The sequence below is a fragment of the Felis catus genome, chromosome A2 (assembly GCF_018350175.1).
Source record: "Felis catus isolate Fca126 chromosome A2, F.catus_Fca126_mat1.0, whole genome shotgun sequence".
Classification (NCBI taxonomy): Eukaryota; Metazoa; Chordata; class Mammalia; order Carnivora; family Felidae; genus Felis; species Felis catus.
Genome location: NC_058369.1, coordinates 168246773 through 168270578, shown reverse-complemented (window position 1 = coordinate 168270578; position 23806 = coordinate 168246773). Strand labels below are relative to the sequence as shown.

The 23806-nt window shown below is 60.5% G+C and overlaps 1 protein-coding gene across 7 annotated transcripts in view; it reads left to right on the top strand.

Moving 5' to 3' along the window:
• The window catches only part of PTPRN2 (protein tyrosine phosphatase receptor type N2), an 801801-nt gene that overhangs the window by 568885 nt on the left and 209110 nt on the right, over window positions 1-23806 (top strand). The gene's annotated exons all lie outside the window — the stretch shown is intronic.

Sequence of the window (23806 nt, the reverse complement as noted above, 5' to 3'; positions counted from 1 at the left end):
AACGGCTTTCGAGCCCTGCTGCACCTTCACGCTCCGAAATCTCTCCTCTTCCCCCAGGAAAAATAAGGGCAAATAGATCTGTAATCAACAGACGGTCAGGTGGACAAGACGCCTGATTGGATTGCACAGAAATGACTCCATAAACGGAGAATGTGCAGGAGGAGGTGTAGTTTAATCGTGTGATTTAGCAGCATCGATTCCCAGCTCCGCGCACAAAGGGGCCGGTGAGTAATGCCGTTTATAATACTGTGTACGGGCCGGAGCCCCTCACGTTGATTTCAAATGTCTGTGTGGTTCCAGCGCTCTGACAGCCAGGCCGCCCCGAAGGGGTGGCCGCTGGGAGGTCTAAGATACTTTTAATTGGATGTGGCTATAGAAAGAGAAAGTTCCAATTTTGATGTTGATCCTTAAAGTATTAGCCTGACAAAGCGTTGCATTGAAGAAGGGGGTGGGGGAGGGAACCGTCCACTGGCGCCCTGAGCGGCCTCGGGGACCCTGCAGCCTGAGCCTGAGCCGGGCAGAGAGACGCCCGGCTGAACGTGTGCCCGCGACAACCGGGGAGAGTGGCCCGGCGCCCTACAACCTGCCAATTTTTTCATAAATTGTGGGGGAAATCGTAGGGTTTCTTGAGTATCCTTTATTAACTCCCGCTCCCCTGTTTAACCACACTTCCTTTCCCTTGTTAAAGCCTGCTTCATTTATTGTCCCACACGCTCCTGAATAATGTATGAGCAGGGCGCCGTCAGTCCAGGGAACACAAAGGTCCCTGAGCTGGGGGCCCGGGGAGCCCCTTCCTCTGCGGCCTCGGTGGCCGTTACGGTTCATAATGGGCAGCTTCCCCGATATGTGTGTGTGTTTAAAGGCTACTTTAGGTTTCTTTAGGAGAGATTTGTCGTGTGGGTGGGGGAGACCTTCACATGAGTTTCATTTAAAATCCAAATACAAGATTGTAAGATAAAAAGACTGTCAGGAAAGAGAGGACAGCCCTGTGACGTGGCCTCGACGTGGCCCCGGGCCGGCGGTGTGTGTGTGAGGACAGTGTCCACCACCTGGCACTTCCCGCTGGTCACCCCCCAGCCAGTTGCAATGAGCAGAGGGGACAACGTGGCGGGCAATTTGGGGCCCCGTCACCTACTCCAGAAAGTACCTAAATGAGCCTAAAAGTTCCTGTCCTGCTTGTCCAGCCAGCGTCCTGTGCATTCGTGGTGACAGGGCCATTTTTTGCAAGAGGCCGTCTGTCGCTAACCCTTCAGCAGCCCTCGGTCAGTCCGGGTCCGGCCTGTGCCGCGTGGGGGAGTGAAGGGGCCCTGGGGTGAGCGCGGCTGAACAGACACGGACGGGGCAGCAGCTCCCCCCGGAAGCCCAGACCAGGTCTGGCTGTGCCCACCGCTCGGCCAGCATCCACCCCGGCTGCCTCCCGTCTTCCGCAAGGGACTGAGGAGGGCCAACCACAAGCCCTCACCGCATCAGGAGAGGGGGCAGATTCCGATTTGGGGGAGGGGGCTGAGACCGGGTGCCTCCCAGGGCCACACCCCTGCCCTGTGCCCTCCCGGCGGCCAGCACTCCTTTGCTGACCCCGGCACTGGTGGTGGGGGTTCGGAGAGGCGTAGCGGCCTTGGGCATCACGCTTGTCCAGAACAGTGTCACCTCTTCAGCTGGAACAGCCCTCGCGCTCGGGCCCTGCCCTCTGAGGACCTGGGGACTGTCCCTCCTTGCCACCCTGCTGGGCATATTTACAGACACCCGCGGTTGTCTGAACTAAAGTGAGTCTGTGATAAAGAAGGTGTGCCGTCTGCACCCAGAACCGGTCAACACACGCACACACGTGCACACGCACTCGTCCACATACTCCCACGGCCACACACAAATTGAATAATCGGAGAACAGTTAGGTGCTAATCTGCCTGTGCTGCAAAGGAGTTATTGGCTTCTAGAGAAGGTGTGACCAGAAAAGCCTGGGGTGGCCAGAGGCAGCTCCACGAAGACGTGAGAGTTTCCGTGGCTGCCAGAAAGGTGAGAGGGGCGTGAGCAGACACAGTGGCGGAGGAGGCGTGTTTCAGGGACGAGGCCTATCCATTCGCCGGGCAGACTCGCAAGGAGGTGCTCGTGGTCTCTGGGTCAGGCGGGGGGGTACGAGGCGTGCAGGCCCCCCAGCCCCTGTGTCAGAAGGTCCCAGGGTCCTGTCCCCGTGGCGACGCGGGAGCACACGCGTATGCATAGGACAGCGTGCCACCAGGTCACGGAGGGGCCGTCCGGGCTGGGTCTCGTGGCTGCTGTGGGTTGCCTTCCAGGTCGGGCACTGAGGACACAGACAAAAAGCAGGAAAGGCATGAGGCTTGGGGATGCGCCCGGGGACGGTGGGCGGTACCTGTGTGCCTGGCGAGTGTGTGTAGGGACGACCTGGGCGCCTTCCCTGAGCTGGGACCCTGGCCCCGTGCTCCCGTGGCCCCTGTGCACGCTCACCGCAGCCGTCCCTCCCTTAGACTCTGCCTTCCCGGAGGGCACAGATGACCTCTTAGCCATCCTTCAACCCGGCCTGCGCGTGGCACACCCCAAGTACAGCTTCACCTGGTGGGAGGGAGGAGGGAGGGGGGAGGATGAGGACACGGGGGGTGGACAGGCGGCTGGGCAGGCGGATGGACGGTTGAAGGGGTAACCACACAAACGTAGATGTGGGGACACAAGTGGAAAGTTTCTGGAGAGAGAAGAATGGGCCAGGCCGGCACAAGAGTCACAGCATGGACCACAGGCGGCCTTCTGCATTTTCAGAGTCAGGAAATGCAAATACTCGTTTTGGGGGCGCCTGGGTGGCGCAGTCGGTTAAGCGTCCGACCTCAACCAGGTCACGATCTCGCGGTCCGTGAGTTCGAGCCCCGCGTCGGGCTCTGGGCTGATGGCTCAGAGCCTGGAGCCTGTTTCCGATTCCGTGTCTCCCTCTCTCTCTGCCCCTCCCCCGTTCATGCTCTGTCTCTCTCTGTCCCAAAAATAAATAAACATTGAAAAAAAAATTTTTTTAAATAAAATACTCATTTTGTTTTATTGAATACTCATGTAGAAGACTTAAAAAAAAGCAGAATAATAAAATTTTTAAAGTGAAAACCACTATCATTCTGCCACCCCAATTCACTCACTGCTTGGTATTTCTCTTAGAAATGTGTGTGTGCTGTATTATACGTACATAAAAGTGTAACGTGTTTATAAATATACGTATAAGTACACGATCAGTTTCATCTCGCGTCTTCACTCAGCACGTTTGGCGTTATCAACTCGTCTTCAAAACAGTTCTTTGTACCTGATGCGTGTAACCCGGCTGCTGTTGTTGATATTCAGGGTATTTGCAGAATTTCACTGTTACAAATCTTGCTGACCTGATACCCTTATACATAGATTTGACCCACGTGGCTTATTACTTAAGATCCATTTCTAGAAATGTAACTACTGTGCTAGAAGGTTCAAGCTCTTTTAAGTCTCTGGTTCTGAGTATCCAGTTGAGGGTGTGTCTGCCCCGACCACAGACCATGTCCGTCCTGACCACGGGCAGTGTCCGCCCCAACCACAGGCAATGTCCACCCAGACCACAAATCATGTCTGTCCTAACCACAGGCAGTGTCCCAGCCCCGACCACGGGCTGTGTCCATCCTGACCACGGGCAGTGTCCGCCCCGACCACAGGCAGCATCCACCCTGACCACAGACCATGTCTGTCCTAATCGTGGGCAGTGTTCCAGCCCCAACCAGGGTCAGTGTCTGTCCTGACCACGGGCGGTGTCCCAGCCCCAACCACACGCACCTCCGCCCTGACCACACACGCCTGTGAGCACACCCTCAACAGCACCAGGGGCTAGCCCTTGGCCAAAGTTCCTGCCGTTCTTCAAGGCAAATCGTGGCGTCTCATCATTGCTTGGATTTGTGGTTTTCATGTGGCATAAACTTATTTATTGTGCTCGATCATTTCTCGCCTACTTCCTGGAGTAATTGGTCCATGCATTTTTGTCGTCTGTCTTCCTCGTGGCAAATGTCCAGGCAGGCGTGTCTGCTTCCCAGCTCCCCAGTTTCACTGTTCGAAGTTGGGAACGTTAAGCTTTGGTTCAGATGTGTTCGTCATTTCCTTTCGGGTCTCACCAACCGCTCTCGTGTTTAGAAAGTCCTGGGTCACCCTTGAGCAGACAAATAGTAATTTTTCTGTTTCTTCTTCTAATGGTTCATGTTGTTCCCCTCAATCTTTTAATTCATCAGGGTCGCTTTTGGTTGTCACTGTTCTATATCGTGAAATGAGGGATAAACGTGGATCATTTGTTGAATATCCGTCCTCTCCCCTTGATTAGCCGTGTGTCCTTCAGCACTGTCGCTAATTTTGCCTAAAACAAGCTTCATGGTGGAGAGATCAGGCTGGATTTTTTTTTTTAAATCCTTTCGATTTTCATACCCTCATTCTCTCAGCATTGAAATGCCTTCTTCAGGTGGGCACTTACTGGAGTTTGCACTGACGGCTCTGGTCTCGTCCCCCCACACACCTGTATCCCCTAGGATGTGCCCACGCCCTGACGTGCGCCTCTGTGGTCCGCTCACAGCTGCTCATAGAATGTTTTGTTCTCTATCGTCTTCCGTTGTTCATCGCTGCCTGACGTGAGTTCTGGCCGCCACTAGTCGTGTTTGGAAGTCCACTCAAAGAGGCTCTGGATGCAGAACCCCTTCCTGTTCTAGAACATTCTTTCAGAGCTCCCAAGTTGCTGGTCCTTCCCTTTGCTCTGGCCCATTTTCAAACAAAGATAAGTCTTCTGCCCGGGGACAGGCAGTGTGTCGCCCTGTGGCCTGTTGGTTTGCTAGCTGGTTCTTACCCCAGGGGGGCTGTGCTGGGGTGGGAGGGACAGCTGGATATTCATGGCTCCTAGGAAAGCCCCCACATTCCAAAGTGTATGCTAATCCACTTTGCTGAGGGGAAATTTACTCATGATAAAATTCACTGATCTGATGAGTTTTGATAAGCACTCCTGCAGATCAGGGCCCCCCCCCCAAGCCCTCCCCATTTCTGGCTGCACCGTATCCTCATCCACGGACGTTCCCCACGCTGTCGCTTTGCTTCCTGCGAGTCCCTGGCGGAGCCTCCTGCCCGGTTCTGAACCGCCCCGGGGCCAGAACGTGGGGGCGGGCACGGGTACGTGGAGAAGGCTCTGAGGGCAGGTGGGCCGAGCCCGCCTCCGCCGACAGCGGGGTTCCTTGAGGGGCTACTGCGGCTCGTGAACAGCCTTGGGTTGTGCACTGAGCAAGGACAACAGGGCGGGTGTGGGACACGCCTTCCTCCGTGGCGGGAGCAGACCCCCTTCACGCAGGGAGTGTGGCCCCGAGTCCCGTGGCCGGCTGTCCGCGAGCATCGTCCTCGCCGGGCACCAGCCAGACGGCGGCCACGAGAGATGTGCTGACGCACATTTGCCCCTTGGGCTTTGGCCTCGGCACTGGGGGCCGCAGGCGCGTGCATAACTGCTCCCGCGCGCCTCAGCCACAGAACGCTTGGCCTCGTGTCCTGCGTGGCTCCTTCCTCCAGTAGCAGTCTTCGCGCTCAGTGCAGGCTCCGCCCGTCCCCTCCCCTGCTCTGGGACACGCCGCCCAGCGTGTCTTTCCCTCTGCCGTGAGGCTCCGATGACACCAGACTCCCGGTGCCGGGCGGCTGAGCTGTGCCCCCCTCTCCCTGCTGGTGGGTCGGGGGGGGGCACGGAGTGAGCTGATTGGTGGATGGATGGGGGGAGCAGGGTCACAGAAAGATTTAAGGGACCTCGGCGGGCAGGCTGAGGAGTTGGAGGCTCAGTGCTGGCTCTGTGTCCCCTTCCTGTCCCAGAGCACTCCTCAGGCACAAGGATGCCTTTGTGTGCTCAGTCTACCCGCTTTTTGCCCCGATTTGACTCACAGGCTCATGCGGCTGCAGAGGAGCCAGTGACTTGTTGGTCCTAAAATGTCCATGCAATGAGAAATGCAAAACATTGATTTCTATCTGGAGGAGACCCCAAGTATGTTCGTTAAATACACTCAGAGCTTAGTCAGCTTGGACACTGAGCCCAAATTAGAGGATGCCATTAGCACTGCCCTCTGCTTATGTTCACTGACGTTTGCAACCACCCTAGCGTCCCTGCCTCTTGGTGCCTTGGGTAACCGTGTCTTCTCTTCCCTCCTAAAGAATCTGGGGGGGCACCTGGGTGGCTCAGTGAGTTCAGTGCCGACTTCAGCTCAGGTCATGATCTCGCGGTCCGTGGGTTCCAGCCCCATCCCGGGTTCTGTGCTGACAGCTCGGAGCCTAGAGCCTGCTTTGGATTCTGTGTCTCCCTCTTTCTCTGTGCCTCCCCCACTCATGCTCTGTCTCTCTCTCTCTCAAAAATAAGTAAACATTTAAAAAAATTAAAAAAAAAAAAAGAATCCAGGCGTGATGAATCCTCTCCTGCCTAGTTGTCCGTTCTTCCCACTGGGTGAGAGGCTTGATAACGGTTCTCCCTGCCGCCCTCGAGTGGGCCCCTGATTGAATCGGTGTCTCTTCCTGCCTTTGCTGCGGAAGGAAGGGAGCTGCAGAAAATATTCCCGGCTCAGCCTTGAAATCCGCCCGATGCCTGCACGAGACATACGCTCTCGAAACCTGGGACGGACCGTGCCTTTTTCCCTCCCTCCCACCATTACTCCTTTCTTAACGGCTAATTGCGCGGTGTCTGGGAACAAGTGCGGCAAATCTCTGGGTCTGAGGACAGCTTGAAAGCGTCCGTCAGTCGGGATAAAACTTTGACGTCGCGGGTATATCTGTCCGCTCAGCTGAGCCACTCCACTTTCTTGCCTCCCAGCTGCCCCTCAGATTTCTATTTAAAATAAAAACAAAGTATTCCGTCTGCAGTTTCCAAAAAGGCAGCCGTCCTTAACAAGCCCAAATGGATTAGAGCTTCTACATCAGTGGAGCCCACTTAGCGGAGTGTGAGGCAGTCGCGGCCCAAGGTAATTTGCGAAATGCAGTCGCCTCTGATCAATCTGAAATAATCCTCCTGTTTATAAAACAGAACATGAACTGCAGCACCGAGCCCGACGCCAATTACACCGGTGACACGGTTTAAAGCGGCAGCCACCCTGGCAAGCCGAGGGCCAGCCAGGCATCGGCGCGCAGCCTCACCGCTCCCTTTCGGCTCCCTGGTGCCGTCCGGGAGCGACGGGAGAAGAATTAATCCCACGGTCACGGGAGCAGTTTTCATCCCCGGGAATTAGCGGAGGCACCAGATACCGTGAGCGGCGCAGGGCACCTCTCGTAATCCCGCCAGGCCCTGGGCCGCAGCCGGCCCGACTCACGCAAACGCGGGCAGGAGCCGGGAAACCGGCTCCTTCCCGCTTTGTCGGCAAGCACGGCCCTCCGGACTCGGGTGACCCTGCCGGTTGGAGGACGGCGGTGAATCAGCCGCGACCCGCAGCTTCGGCTCTGCCGACGGCTCCCTCCGACGAGTGACGGGACCCGCCTCGTGGGACGTGCGGGGGGGCTCCAACGTGGAGGCATCTGTCACAGGATCGGGGCTACACTGACACAAAGCAGGGACATCCGGCCGCCTCGGGTCACTCCCTGCACCCAGGGACTGCTCAGGTACTTTCCTTGGTCACCGTTCTCCCCTGGGGCCGAGAGGCCCTCGACACGGAACCCTGGCACAGGGTTATGACAGGATCTTCCGCATCCGACCGGGCGCAGGCGGTCTGCAACATACCGCCTAGGCCCCGCCCCCCAGCCCCCTTGTCGCTGCCGCACCTTCGCCGGCCCTCGCCAGGTGTGGCTGTAAATGCCTGGCTCTTCCCTGCAGACATCAACCCGTATCAGCTAGGCGCCCGGGGAGAGATACGGCCAAGCCCGGAGAGAAAGGGCTGAGCCCACAGGCCTTCGTCACTGCTCTTGGCAGGAAGCCCAGGGGCACAGTGGCCACAGAGCGGCCAGTTCTGGGACTGAGTCAGCTGTCCTCATGTCTGTCCCCCGGGGTCATTAGCGGGTGTGGCGGCCCCAAGCACCGCTCGCCCCTCCTCCCCCAGCCGGGCTCCTGGCAGAGAGGTCTTTCTTCCTGAGTTTCTCCTTTTATCCCCCACCCTTTATTTTGCAAATTCCAGACTTTCCAACACATTGAAACAACCCTTTGCTCTTCATCCAGAGGCACCCTTTGCTTTCTGTTCCATGGTTTTAAACTCTGTCATTTGTCTTTCTGGATGGAACTTTTGAAAAGTCTGTTCCAGACCTTATGAAACTGTGCCACGAAATTACTTACAAGTGTGTTTTCTAAGAACCAAGACGTTCTGCATCACCCCCACAGTACAGCATCCGTGAAGTGGTGTTCTGTAACCCAATGGCTCATGTCCGGGGTCCCTGCTGTCCTGATCACACGTCTCGTGGCCGGGGTTCCCGCTGTCCTGATCACGCGTCTTGTGGCTGGGGTCCCCGCTGTCCTGATCATGCGTCTCATAGCCAGGGTCCCCACTGTCCTGATCATGCATCTTGTGGCCAGGGTCCCCACTGTCCTGATCATGCGTCTCATGGCCAGGGTCCCCACTGTCCTGATCATGTGTAACTGATGGCTTATGGCCAGGGTCCCCGCTGTCCTGATCATGCATCTCATGGCCAGGGTCCCCGCTGTCCTGATCATGCGTCTCATGGCCAGGGTCCCCGCTGTCCTGATCATGCGTCTCATGGCCAGGGTCCCCACTGTCCTGATCATGTGTAACTGATGGCTTATGGCCAGGGTCCCCGCTGTCCTGATCACGCGTCTTGTGGCCGGGGTCCCCACTGTCCTGATTACGCGTCTCATGGCCAGGGTTGCTGCTGTCCTGATCATGCGTCTCGTGGCCGGGGTCCCCACTGTCCTCATCACGCATCTTGTGGCCGGGGTCCCCACTGTCCTGATCATGTGTAAGTGATGGCTTATGGCCGGGGTCCCCGCTGTCCTGATCACGCGTCTCGTGGCCGGGGTCCCCACTGTCCTGATCATGTGTAACTGATGGCTTATGGCCAGGGTCCCCGCTGTACTGATCACGCGTCTCATGGCCAGGGTCCCCACTGTCCTGATCATGTGTCTCATGGCCAGGGTCCCCACTGTCCTGATCATGTGTAACTGATGGCTTATGGCCGGGGTCTCTGCTGTCCTGATCATGTGTCTTATGGCCGGGGTCCCCACTGTCCTGATTACGCGTCTCATGGCCAGGGTCCCTGCTGTCCTGATCATGCGTCTCGTGGCCGTGGTCCCCACTGTCCTGATCTCGCGTCTTGTGGCCGGGGTCCCCACTGTCCTCATCATGTGTAGCTGATGGCTTATGGCCAGGGTCCCCGCTGTCCTGATCACACGTCTCGTGGCCGGAGTCCCCACTGTCCTGATCATGCGTCTCATGGCCAGGGTCCCCACTGTCCTGATCATGTGTAACTGATGGCTTATGGCCGGGGTCCCCACTGTCCTGATCACGCGTCTCGTGGCCAGGGTCCCCACTGTCCTGATCACGCGTCTCGTGGCCAGGGTCCCTACTGTCCTGATCATGTGTAACTGATGGCTGATGGCCAGGGTCCCTGCTGTACTGATCATGCATCTCATGGCCAGGGTCCCCACTGTCCTGATCACGCGTCTCGTGGCCAGGGTCCCCACTGTCCTGATCATGTGTAACTGATGGCTTATGGCCGGGGTCTCTGCTGTCCTGATCATGTGTCTTATGGCCGGGGTCCCCACTGTCCTGATTACGCGTCTCATGGCCGGGGTCCCTGCTGTCCTGATCATGCGTCTCGTGGCCGTGGTCCCCACTGTCCTGATCTCACGTCTTGTGGCCAGGGTCCCCACTGTCCTCATCATGTGTAGCTGATGGCTTATGGCCAGGGTCCCCGCTGTCCTGATCACACGTCTCGTGGCCGGGGTCCCCGCTGTCCTGATCACGCGTCTCGTGGCCGGAGTCCCCACTGTCCTGATCATGCGTCTCATGGCCAGGGTCCCCACTGTCTTGATCATGTGTAACTGATGGCTTATGGCCAGGGTCCCCGCCGTCCTGATCACACGTCTCGTGGCCGGGGTCCCCGCTGTCCGGATCGTGCGTCCCATGGCTGGCTCTGACTTTCGTCCAGGCTCCAGTCCAGAAGCCAAGCTGCTTTTGTCGTTGCGTCTCCTGCTTTACTTTCGAATACCCTCCCTGCCTTTTAGTTTTGCTTCGTTTTTGGTCTTTCGTAATCTGCAGCGTGTACGCACCCGGCCAGTTGTCAAGGGGCACATTTCTCCATCTAGGTCTGCCTGTTCCTGCGCAGATTGGAGTCCGATGGCATCCCTTCCCGCCATGTCCCGTCCGGAGGTGGGAGGTGCCGGCTCTTCCCAGTCTGGACAGTACCAAGTACCAGCTGGTGATGGCGGTGGACTCCTCACTCCATCACACAGACAACGTTTTCCCTGGCCGTTGACGAGTAATCTGTGCGTGGCTCTGAGGCCGTGAGAGTATCCTGCGCCCTGGTCCTTTGTGGGTGCACTCGCTTTAACAGCTGGGAAGGAGCTGCTGGGAGAGCAGGCGGAGCGGGGAAGCCAGGCGGGAGCTTCTGGCTCCGCGGACGAGGCCACCACCCTGCACGGGCCCCTGAGAGGCCCCCGGGGTGCCCCGTGGCGGACGTGCGGGCACCGGGCAGCCGGTAGCCGGTCTCTCCGGTGGTGGGAGCTCGCCACGGGGCCGGGGCGGAGGCAGGCAGGGACGGTGAGGACCAGGAAGGCGTTGCTGCTGGGAGAGCGGGCTGTGCGGACGGAGATTCCGGGGGCGTCGGGACACGGTGTCTCTCGAAGAGCCCTGCCGAGGGATTGGGGTGCACCCTGCCGGGGAGGGGAGAGGCGGCTCCGGGGGCCCACGTCCGGGTGGCGCCGCATTAGCCCCAGGCCCGGTGCACTGACCCCCAGACCAGCGTTACCGGCCAGCACGTGGCAGGGCCTGTGCTGGGCACACGCGGTGGCGACAAGTGCGGCCGACGCCATTCTTCACACTGCTGTAGAGACGCTGTCGCTCTCCAACTTACGCTACTGTTTGCACTTTTTAACAAGTCCTCCATGAAGTCACTTACCACCAGACTTTCCTCATCAATCTTGCTGCGGCCTCTAAAAATAGAGCTTTCCTGGCATTTTTACGTAACCTGCCTTTAGCGACAACCCATCAAGTCCAGATTGGCGAGCAGTTTTCAAGCTCACCTGGTCACACGTATGACCTTTTCCCCAGATCGTGACCTGTTTGAGGTGGGAGACCTGTGTTTGCCACGTTTATTTTTATTTTTTAATTGTGTTTAATGTTTATTCATTTTTGAGAGAGAGATGGTGTAAGCAGAGGAGGGGCAGAGAGAGGGAGACACAGAGTCCGAAGCAGGCTCCGGGCTCCGAGCCGTCAGCACAGAGCCCGTCGCGGGGCTCGAACCCACGAACCGCGAGATCACGACCTGAGCCGAAGTCGGACGCTCAACCGACTGAGCCACCCAGGCTCCCCATGTTTGTCATTTTTAAACGCTTTTACTTCCCAACCAACTTTGTGAATCACCGATGAAATCAGTCTTTCCTTCTGTGTGCCAACAAATTTGGTGTTTAGGTAACACCGTCCAAACAGTTACTGGGGAGTGGGGTCCTTGGATGCCTGATTTTCGCTTTAAATAGCTCCTGTTTATAGGAGACAGTTTATTACAGACTCTTTAAAATACATTTCTAAGGAAACAAATCGCGTCGTCCTTATTAGAAACGTATTACAGATTTCAAATTAAAGTTCGGCTCACAAGCACGCCGTGCTTGGTCGCATCTTATGCTGCCATCAGCACACACAGCACGACAGGAAACACTCTAAGTGCATTTGAAATTAAAATTGTGTTTAGTTTCAAGACGAGGATGTAATCAATTTCCCTCAGAAAATAATAAAAACCGGAAGGCATAAAGAAACGCAGTCCGAAGACCATGACGCATCTTTTCTACCGAATTCATGACTGCAGGCAGCCTACCCGGGTGACAATTTTTCGTAGCAACCACGCAAGTAAAAGCGGGACCCATCAGTCAGCCGTCCACCCAGGGCCGCCTCTCAGTTCAAACGGGGCAGTCAGGAGCCGGTGACCCGGAAGGTTCCCTGTAATTTGTCACCTGTCCTGCAGGAAGTTGGTCATTGGCCTTAGATTTATGTTGGCCCGGTTTTGTTTTCTTCTCACAAGCAGACATTGATTTAACCGTCCGTGCCCGCAACGGCCAGAGCCCCGTCACAGTCTGAGCCACCGAGACGCCTTCTCACCTCCCCTGCCCCATCCTCTGGGTGCTGACCACGCCGACGACGGCCATGGCAGCGGGCGGGCCGGGCTCCCGTGGGCTCGGTTTACCTGTTCGACGGCTTGATTCCCGCGCTGCTCAGCCTGTGACGGCGCACAGGTCTGCGTCCTGTGCGAAGAGACGCTGAGGCACAGAGAAGGAATCCGCGGTGTCCAGACGGGTTAGAGAGGCAAGGCTGTGGCCGTACAGGGATGTGTCTGAGGAGCCTCGGCCTGCCTGACGGGACGTCGCCGGCCGCGAGGCCGCACAGACCGCGCGCACTTGCTCGCCTGGCGCCCCGCGCGGTACGCCCCGCACGCGTCGCCGCTGCCCTGAGCCTCCCATGAGTCTGAGCTCCTCCGGCCGGGGCTCCGCTCTATCCCCGAGGGGCTCACACCAGGTGACCCACGGAGGGAGCAGGGAGGACCCGAGAGGAAGGGCGAGGGGACAGGGGGTGTGCCGGAGCACGTGTGGATGGAGGGAGGTACAGAGAGGACACAGCCGGTCCCTGGTGCCCGGAGGGGCCAGCAGATGTCCTCTGCCAGTGGAGCCCACTCTGCTCGATCACCTACCACTCTCCACGTCTCTCCCGCGAGGGTGCACACGCCCGGTGGCCGGGCTGGCAGACCTCACCCTTTGCGGTAAGTCCCGACCTACCGTCGCCTGTCTCCACTGGGTAAATATTGCCAGCCGGGCCAGTTTCGGGGCATCCGCGTTCTACCAGGCAGCTTGCGCGGGGCCTGGATACCCAGCAGCGGGCTCCCCGGGCGGAGGGGGGGTGGGCACAGTGGCCCCAGCACCGCACAGCAGGTGCCCCGAGCGACAAGCAGAGGGTCTCGGCCCTGGAGGCGCCGGGAGCCGCCACACCGTCGTGTGCGCACCGCAGCCACGTCTCGCGGGTTATTTCACCGTACGCTCACCACACACCCACCAGGTCGCTGTTTTCACTCCTCATTACAGAAGAGGGACCCAGGGGCCACGAGGGTTGGCTGGCACCCAAGGCGCACACGGCTGCTAAGGGACAGCAGACCGCAGCGCGAGAGCTCTGACCGCGGAGCCCGGCACGCGTGAGCTCTGTTGCGGGCGACCGCTGCCTGTGCTGCTCGGAGCAGTCTCCCCCTCCCCGGCGTGCGGTGTCGCCTTCCAGGAAAACTGCCCGCCCGTTCCTCCCCCCCGCTCACCGCGTTTGCGCATCACCTGGCTCTCTGTGGGCACCGAGGGTCTAGGAGGCAGGTTCCTGGCCCTGGGTGTGCGCTCATCTCCAGGCAGGCCATGCTCAGGACATGGGCGGGTGCAGACACTTTGTGGGCTGACACCCCAGGTGCCGAGTCCCAGCCTCCCAGGGAACTGGGTACATCCAGTGCAGCCCTGTTCACAGACGGGTAAACTGAGGCACTCGTGCCGGGCACTGGGAGGGCATGACCTGCCTGGCCATGCCCGTGAGTCCTGGTTGAGGCTTCTCAGTTCACCCTGTGTACATGCGTCCCAAACCAGCGGCAGATACCCCTGGGCGACCCTCCCTGGGCTGCACCCACCCACAAGGGGTTTCTTTGGTCTAAGCTTTTTAGGAAAATGAACAAAGAGTGCCGTCCAAACAAGGCACCCACTGATCCCCTGAAAATAGTGAGGAGGCAGTAATCCCAAACCAGAGTATCATGGCCAGTGGTGGGGGATCGCAGGCTCCAGAATGTCACGGGGTGGGGGCGGCGGGGGGGCCAGATCTGAGCCCTTTCTCGGCGCCGTGGGGTGTGGACCCGGCTTTGCCACCAAATGGCCCTGAGTCTGGGCGTGTTGTGGCGTCTGCCCGCCCTCACCCGGCAGTGGCACTCCACCTCTAGTCTACTGGAAGGGCATGGGTAGCACTATGGGAGCACCACGAGGAGAGCGGACGGGGGGCCCAAATTCTGGGTGTTATTGAAACTCTCTGGGGAGAGGTGATTGCAGACAGTCCTGGAATCCTTGAACACCACTGATGTAGGGGTTCCTATCAGTTTTTACTTTTTAGAAATGTTGATACAGGTGTTAGAGTTGGGTTTGGGGTGACATTTAGACGCAAAACCACAGAGCCGGCCAGCGTGATCAGAAAGCACGGGGACTTCAGGACGCCAAGGCGGCAGCACGTGGTTGAGCCCAGAAGCCTGTTCTGAGAGCATGGTCCGTGCAGCATCCTTGGGGAGATGCTGGAGACACATCCCATCGTCAAAACACTCAGCGGGGCCCATGCACAGAGCGGGGTAACAGAGTCCTCTGCTGCCTGTGGGGTCGCGTGTTTCTTAAACACATGCGTGAGGGGCGTACGCAGCCACGTAGCTTCCGGAAAGCCAGCCTCTGCTCACTGCATCGTCCCACAGTCTTGAGGCTTCCTACCGCCGAGCCCCACCCTGTCAGCCGGCTGCCCGGGTCCCGCCCCTGCTGCGTTGGGCTCACCATTCTGCCTCCGCACAGAGGCTCTGCACACACGGCTGAGGCTCTCACCTGGAAGGTGGGCAGCAGAACATGCGTGCTGAGAATGAGGACGGCAGGTGCTCGAGTAAATGGGGCGCGTCGTAACTGTCGCGGTGTCGTCCTCAGCTGCCAGCACCTGGGGCCTTGAGGACAGGATTACGTCCACCCTCTCACCTGTAGGAGGCACGTGCACAGGAGGGCGTCCTGTCCACGCCTGAGCCGCGGAGATCCTCCAGGATGGCGGGTGACAGTGGATGGAGCCTGGGTCCCCCGCCTTCCTCCTGGCCTCGGGAGAGCCGTCGGCTGCCTCCGAGCCGCCTTCGCTTATGTCCCACAGTGTCGCGCAGCTCCAATGGGCCACACGCTGGCCCACTCTTCCTGCACGGCCCTGGGAGGCCGCATCTGGTGCCGCTGCCCTTGCACGGGGTTGTTCCAAACACGAGTTTGCTTTCACCTTTCCTGGTATCACGTGGAATGACCACGAATGCCAAGACAGCCCAGGGATCTCAGATCAGAAACCCCAAGTGTGGAATACCCTGCAGGATCTCCATGAGCACCTCCGCTCCCTCCACGTTGGCCTGGCTCCAGGTCTGCACGTGTGTATGCCAGTGCATGTGTGTGTGTGTGTGTGTGTGTGTGTGTGTGCATGTGTGTGTACGTGCACACAGGTGCATGGGTGTATACATGTGCATGTATACAGGTGCATGTGTGTGCATATGCATGTATGTGTGTGCAGGTGCATGTATGTGTGTGCACGTGTGTGCACGTGTGTGCGTAGGTGCGTGTGTGTGCACGTGTGTGCAGGTGCATGTGTGCGCGTGCATGCGTGCAGCTATGTGCATTGTATGTGTGGGTACAAGTATGTGTGTGCAGGTACGTGTGTGCACTGTGTGCAGGTGCGTGTGTGCACACATGTGCAGGTGCACGTATGTGAGTGTGTGCACAGGTAAATGTATGTGCATGCCTGCGTGTGCATGTGAGCCCGTGTGTCCAGGGAACCCCGCCTCCTTCCCGCTCTGACTCGCGTCTGTGTTGCGGGAACAGCAGATGGAGAGCATTTCCGACCAGCCTGAAGCTCAGCTTCTCCGGGTGCCTTTTGGGTGTCAGCGCGTCAGGGCCCCTGGGCCACCTCTCCTCACAGGCCCTGAGCTGTGCAGATGGGCTGCAACCCGGACGGGACCCACAGCCAGGCCACGGCCTTGACACTGACTGATGGGCTCAGAGCCACGGGCAGAAATCCGCTTCACCCTTGGGAAGCCCGGCTCACGCCCCCAGCAGGCGTCAGGGTTTGCTAACGAGGCTCCAAGGCCCTGCTCGGAAGGCCCAGCCCCAGGAGCAGAGAGGCAGGGGTGCGGCCCCCAAGGGAGCAGGCCGGGCCTCTGAGGTGAGGGCGCCCCATGCCACCCGAACAGACACAAGGCCGTGGCCAGCCCATCCCGGCCGGGGCTGACCGTGGGGTGCCCGGGACGTGGTGGACTGTCTGCACACATCTGACCGATTAAGTAATGAAAGCGTTTGCGTGATGCTTCGCGGTTTTCGATAAAACTGACATTTAATCTTCCCAGCGATTCCCTGAGGGGTGAGTGCTGTGTTCACTTCACTTCAGGGACGAGGAAGTTATCTTGGCGCCCCGAGGACGCGGTGCCTGCCGGCCTGCGGTGGCTCCGCGTTCTGGAAGCTGCTCCCTGCAGTGGTCAGCCCAGGCCACCCCGCCACGGACCCACCTGCCTGTCTCGTTGTGGAACCGTCCCCTCCAAGAGGTCTCCCCGAGGCCCGGCCGCGCAGGCTCGCTCCCCGCCTCCCCTCCTCCCTGCCCCGTGCACTTCTCGCCCGGCCTCCTGTGACACCAACCTCATTTTAGGGACCGTCACCTGTTGCTTCCCCTCCAACTGGGATGTGAGCTCGGCGCCCTGCCGGCTGGCTCCGTGCGAAGTCTATGCGGACTGTGTTTGCCGAACTGACCCGAGCACCCCCCACACGCACGCACTCGCGCGGACACAGGCACACGCACGTGTGCACGCACACCCGCACCCTGGCTGTGGGGGCTGCCACGTCAACCTCACCACGTTTACGACCCTGACGGTGAGGAGCTCCTGAGGCTGGATGTGTCCCTTGTCAACAGGTAACAGAAGGGACAAAACCGCAGAGACCCAACGTGCCTTTGTCTCGGGCACCCGCAAGGGGACAGTGTTACCTGCAGGGATTCGAGTTGAAATGACATCTACTGGTGGCCCTTGCATCTGGGAGGAAGAGGAGCCTGGCGTGTCCCCAGAGCTCACCCCAGGTGCCAGGCGACACCTTCACTCTTGTCTTCACGGTTGCGTTAATGCCCTGGGGGTTCTGTGCGCCGTGTGGTCTCAGGGAGTGGCAGCCGCCCGAGGTCACAGCCAGCAGGCCCTTGGCATGCCCTGAGTGTCTGTCACAGGTCTTGGGAGACCCCATCGCCCCATCTCAGGATGAAGGGGCGGTATTCCTGAGTGTAGAGAAGGGGAGGGGCGGCAGGGAGGGGACAGACCACAGGTAGTCACGACGCTCTGTGTTGCTGGGGAAGGACACGGACAGCTAGCAGGCAAAGCAGAGTGCCATGTACCAGAACTAAAGACGGCCAGCCACAGGGCAGGGTCCCGGGCCCCCCTGTGCCTGGGACGCTGGGGAGCCGCCCACCACGGATGGCACTCAGGCGCGGGCATTGACGGCTTCCCGCAGAGTCAGTGTGGCGAAGAGAACCCCGCCCCCAGGAGGCAGCCCCAGGGTCTCCGGGACTCAGCCCGTAACCGCTGTTCCGTTGCTCCCGTAAAACCCAGTTGATTTTCTGAGACCCAGCCCAGCACGGGCGCCACTGTCCTGGGGCTCCCAAGCTTGCCCTTGCCACCAGAGCTCGCGTCGGGGTGGAGAACGTGCATGGGGAGGGTGATGGCCGGGCCAGGGGCGGGACGGCCTCTGCTTACAGGCCAGGGGCCGGCACCCTATGCACAAAGTGGCGGTGGCCCAGGAACGAGGCAGATGCCGTGTGAGCTACTGGTCGTGCCAGAGCTCTTGTCTGGAGGGTGGGCACCACACCCACCAGCACTGCGTGCCTGTGATTCTCCCCATGGAGAAGAGAAGGCCCCTGGGGTGCTGCCATGAGCAAGGGTCACGAAAGAGCACATGCGTGTCCGTACGTGGGTACAGGGCAAGAATGTGCGTGTTCACGCGTGTGTAGGCGAGTGTGTGTTCATACGTGCGCAGGCGAGTGCGTGCTCATGTGCGCGAGCAAGAGGATGTGTTCACACCACGCATTGGTGGACGAGCGAGCGTGTGCGTGCACACGTGAGCCGTCGGGCCCTCCCTGAAGCGGGATGCTGTCTGCAGCCATCAGCGGAAAGCCTGCTCACACCTGTGCTTCCTGACGCGCGAGCACAGCAGCCCAGTGCTCCCGGGGCGCCAGGCGCGGGCTTGTGCCTCCCATGTCCTCATGCCACACCAAGGGGCACGTCTTCCCTCCCCCGGCATTCTCGGGTACGCTAAGTAGCCCTTGCAACATTTATTGTGAAATGGGAGAAAACGAGACTCAGAATCGCTGTGTGAGTAGGCCCCCGTCATAGCTCCGGTGTGGACGGCCGGCCTGACCCTTCGCTTGAATGTCACTGGGTAGGTGACGCCTCTGGGTCCCGGAGGCCGAAGTTGAGGCCAGTCCCGGGAGGGAGCCCGCCTTCCAGGCCTCCGTGCGGCTTCTGGTGGCCTCAGATGGTCCTCGCACGTAGGTGGCTTCCCCTGTGTCTTCACATCCCGCCCCCTCTGCGGGTCTGTGTCCGTCCAGATTTCCCCCCATGGGGACACTAGCGACACTGGATTTGGACCCACCTTGATGAGCTCAACCTAAGTGCATCGTCGGCAGAGACCCTGTTTGTGAATAAGGTCTCGCTCGCTCACGGGGCCTGGGGCTTAGGGATCCCACGTCTTTCAAGAGGACACAATTCAGCCCTGTGGGTCCTCCAGCCACACCCTGCCCTGTGGAAAGCATCCCGGCCAGGTGCTCGCAGTGTGACTCTGGGGTCAGCCCAGGTCCCATCGGAGGGGTGGCCACATCCTCTCACACGCACACAAAGGGCTTCAAGCATCTGGGGGCAAACAGGAGGTTTGGGGTTGGAAATGGCGTCAGAAGGCACAGTCTCCCCGACTCGAGTGGAACCGAGGCCGGATATGGGGTCCGACGCGGCCTCTCAAGAGGCCAGTGCTTGTGTGCTGGTTCTCGAAGAGGGTCCCCGGGCCGGCACCGCCAGCGCCCCGGGAATTGGCGGCAGCTCAGCTTCTGGGCCCTCCCCGGACCTGACAACTCGGGGCTGTTTCACAAACCTCCACGACTGACCTGCTCGGGTGTCAGAACCGCTGGAGAGCGTGCTCGAGGGGCGTAGACAGCCACACGGGCGGGCCTGGCAGGTGGTGCTGTCACTGCAGGAGACGAGTCCGTGCCCGCCCTGCCGGGGCACTCCTCTCAGAGAGCACGGTCTCCGTCTGGGGTCCACGCGCCCCTCTCGAAGCGCCCGCTGTGCCTGGCCGGCCCCGCGCCCAGGCCCCCACCGCTCCCGCGCAGGCCTCTCATCGTCCCGCCTTCCAGGGTGACGTTCACACCCAGGTCACCAGCCTGTGTTGATTCGCCTAGTTAGGTTCCAGGCTCACGGATGTTTCCCTGTCACCTACTATATCTGTTAACGCTTCTGGACCCGAGCGAGACATGCACACAGCCTGTCGCCTCACAGAACAAGTGACCCAGCAGGTCGGTCAGCAGGGAGGGGGGCCGCGTCCCCCAAACCCGCACTGCTGGGATCTGGGCAGTCCCGCAGCCGGGGGTCTAACCACCTGCTTCCGTTGCGGTCCACGGCCACCCGCTAGAGGCGCAGTCAGGGAGCTGTGCTCTGTGCTGGCCTCTCCACGCAGAGGGCCCTGTGGAGGCAGCGCACGAGGCCCTGGTCCTGGCGGGTCTGGAGAGTCGGCATCACCTCCCAGATCATTCTCGGTCGATGGCACCTCTCTGCACGCGGGAGACCCGGCGCCCGCCTCTCGCACGTGCGTGCTCGTGTCAGCCCGTCCGCCCGGCGTCCGAGCGCGTCCTGAACAGCAGGTGGTCGCACGGTCGCCAACACGCGCGTGCAGGCTGGACTCCGAACTCGTGCTCCGTGAGCACAGACCGATCGCAGGACGTCTGGCGTAGCGTCTTTGGTGTCGGCGGCATTCCCGTCACACAGGGAGAGGCACAGCCTCCAGGTCACAGCTTGGGAGCGTTCAGTCAAAATGTGTAAATTTGGTCATCTGCAAATTAGACTTAACTGAAAAGGAGCTAATCCTGTTCCGGAACAGCTGAAGTCCATTGTATTTGCTTGTAAAGCAAATTTTCGTTTAAAAACAACGTATCCCCTCGGGGCAGAAAGCGTGGTGGCCGCGAGCCTGGGACGCTCCGGACGCCCTCTGGCTCCCGGGCCAGGCTCTGCGGACCTCCCAGCCCTCCCCGCTGTCCTTGCCCACGTCCACACCCCAACCCTGGCTCCAAGGGTCTGGATGCCAGAGCGGCCACCGCACAAAGGGCTCCCACCTGCTGGGACGTGTCACCATGGGCTGGGACCCAACATCTCTGCAAATAGGGACGTTGGTCGTGTTTTCCAGCTCGCAGTGGCAGGAGGACCTTCGCTTCAGCGTGTGACGGGCAGCCCGAGAAGTCGGAGGCCAAGCACCAAATCTGCACACTGTCCGGTGCCCTCGGGTGACGGTGGGACACCAAGGCTTCGGAGCCTGGGGCGTGGGGCCACACGCCAGGCACGGTGAAGCGGAGCCTTGCTTTGCCCGACGGGCCTCGACCGCTGCGTGCGGCACGCGGAAGCTCACTTGAACTTCTGCCCCTGTGGGATGAGGAAGGGGGACGGGACAGTCCCGGGGAGGCCCCTCCTGCTCGGGAGTCGGCTCGCGGCGGTGGAAGGCGGTGAGAAGCGCCATCTTCCTGCTGTGACCCGGTGACTCCGGGCTGTGGCCTCACGTCTCTGCGTCTCTTCGTTTCCCAAGTTCAGTGTCCCCACCCCGGGCCTCCGCTGCCCACCCATGCCCTCTCCCCTGCACGCCTCTTCCAAACCGGGACCCCCCGTGGCCTCTCGTGGCCTCCTGTGGCGCGGCCGTGGCGAGTCTGTGTCTGCTGCTCTGGGCGGCGGCGACCCCTCTGTGTTCCAGACCAGCCCCCACCCCAGGCAGCCGGTCTCTGCCGACCGACCGCAGCCCCTCCACGGGCGAGTTTCAGCTCCACATCTCCTCGCTCCCTCGGCCTAGGCGTCCAGGTCGCCGGGGACGACGAGGCCGAGTAGGAGGACCAGAGTCCCTCTCCGTTCCGGGCCGTGCTGGGAGGGTCTGCATCCCCTCACGGGCCACAGGGCACGGCCGTGCCCCTGGCTCCCGGACGCTCAGGTCGCCTGTCGGCCAAACCCGCAGACCCCGGCTTCTCACTCGGGTCCCGTCTGGCCTCCACCAGGTGTGGTCGGCGGAAGGCCCCGCGACAGCCCACCTGGCCCCGGGCCCGGAGGACGGCCTCTCCCCTCCGCAGGGCTGAGAAGGAGAGGGCGCGCCGTGCCCCAGACCCAGAGGCGACCTCCCCGGGACGCTCCGACCTGGGCTTCTGACCTCCAGGCCTGGTCTCGGGATCCGGCGTGGCCTCCAGTGGGAAGTGCCCCAGGGGCCACTCAGGCCCAGGCTGACGTCTGCTTTCCGAAGATGAACCAAAAATGCTGTGCCGGACACACGGCTGCCACATCCGGGCTGGAGGGGGGCGTGGCGGCCGGGGCACCACTGGCGGGGCTGGGCCCCCTGAAGTTCCCCATCTCACCAGCCCGCGGGGCGCTGGGACCTGTCACCGCCTCCTCCTGGACGACTCTCGCGGCCGCGTGTGGGGCTCTCCCATCCTGGCTTCCGAGACTCCCTGTAAGTCGTAGGCACGGTGGCACCTGGCACGTGGCAGTGCCCCGTGGACGCTGCCGTCACCTCCTGTTAGACAGCCCTCAAAATTACAGTTCACTCAGAGGTGGGCGCCCCCTTTGAACAGCCGGGTAGAGGCTGGAGAGTGAGCAGGGTCTGGTGACTTCTGAGTGAGATGAAGGTTCGCTGGGTCCCAGCGGGTCAGGGGGGACCCGGTCCACGACGCCGGTTCCACGGGGAAATGTCAACACAGGGACGGCACCAGGGCAGGAACCTTGGGCCCCTTTTCCACGAGCTCAGTCTCTCCCCACGAACCCCTGCCTCTTTCGCTTGGAGGTCAGGTGGATGGAATTAAGGCCCCCCTTGCCGTAAGTCTCAGGGGAATTGGCCACACGCGCAGTATCACGGGGCGATGCTGGAGCAGAGGACGGCGGCCCGGAGCGGCCTGCTGTCCCTCCGTCCCTCTGCTTGCAAGTTTCCCGCCACAGTGTTGTCCTCAGTTTCCCGGCAACTTCTCTCCTCTCACAAATCGGGAAAACTCCAGATACCGCCACTCGGCCTCTCGTTAATACCGTGCACAGGGCGTCAGGGCGTGTGGAGAGCGCTCTTCTTTCTCGTGGTGGCCAACGAAGTCTCTGGAACTCAGACTCTGGTCTTGTTGGCCACCACGTCCTGTGCAGAGGGCTGTCCTCGTCCCTCGTCAGGTCCCTTGTCCCACCAGGGGGCGCATCCCGGGTCCCGTGTCCCTCTGGGAAGCACATCCCTGCCCCCTCCCAGGAGTCAGAGGAAGGGTCCCCGGGCCTTTCTCCTTTGAGCGAGAAAGTGGGTTGGGAAGCTGGGGAAGATGTGTTTGCAGCCTCAGCCGTAACACCTCCACATGCATCTGCTTCCTGTGGGCCTGGGCACCGGGGAGGGCTGGACGGACGAAGGCTTCTGCTCCGACACTCGGGAAGATGCCGGGGCCCTTTCTCGAGCACTTGGGTATCACGTGGGCTCAGCTCTGCAGGGTGCCGCTGACTGGAGTCTTGCTCAGGCCCTGTGGGCTCCGAGAGACACCACGGCCATCAGGGCGTCCTGCGCGGCCGTGTCGAAAACGCCCCCGTGCTCTGCACCGTAGAACGGCAGCCCCTGGAGACACAGCCGCTGCTGGGGACCAAGCGTAGGAAGACGTGCCGTCCGTGGGCAGAAGGTGGCCCACCCTTCAACGGGAGCCCTGCTTTCTGCTTGTTCCAGTGAGGTCAGGTGGGGGCCAGAAGCGAGGGTCAGCACAGGCCACTGTCGGGGTGTCGAGGGTGTCGAGGGTAGGGGCTCTGGTCGCGGGGCCCCTGCCGGGAGAGAGGTTTGTGAGATGGGGCGCTGTCAGGGAGGGCAGGTGTGGATCAGCACCTGGGGGGCCGCGGAGCCCAGAGGGAAGGCCAGGCTGGGCCATGGGGAGCGGCCTGCAGGGGGCAGAGCAGCATCCAATGAGGGAATGCCCCCTGCTGGGGTAGGAGCAGCAGGGGGTTTGAGACCCAGTTTCCCGGGGTTTGCTCTCGGCTGGGTCAGGGCCGGGCAGGGAGGGCACAGGAACGGCTTTGCTGATGATTCCACACGTGGTGGAGACACTGACCGGGGATAAGGGGGTGCCCTGGGTTCCACCAGAAAGGGGGTTTGCTGGTGAATGGAGAACCTCTGGCCTCATATTCGTCCAACCACCGTGTCCACTGATGCTGCCACACTCACGGAAGGAGCCCGTCAGGGCCCGTCGGGGCTGGGTTTGCTGTGCCTGAAGTGCGTGCGGGTCTGTGCTTATGGGGTCCCGGACGTGGGACCCACCTGCTACCGTGCGATACGCTCAGAACCTTCCATCGCCCGTGCCCAGTCCTTGAGACCAGTCTTGTGCATCCCATGACCCACGGGGGTCTGTCGGCCCCGCCGGCCATGTCCAACTTAGTGCGTTAAACTGGGCCTGAATCGGAGACAGGACGTGCCTCAGGCAAGAGGAGAAGATGGGCTTAGAAAGTGGACCCGGCCACCTGCTAAGGTCCCGTGCTGTGACTGCCCTCGGGACGCTGTCCTGACAGGGCCTGGCCAGAAGTCAGACTCACCTGCTGCCTTCTCTCCGATTCCTAGCCATTCCAGAGCACGTGAAATGCTTGTTTGCACACAGAGCTCTGGGACTCGGCGA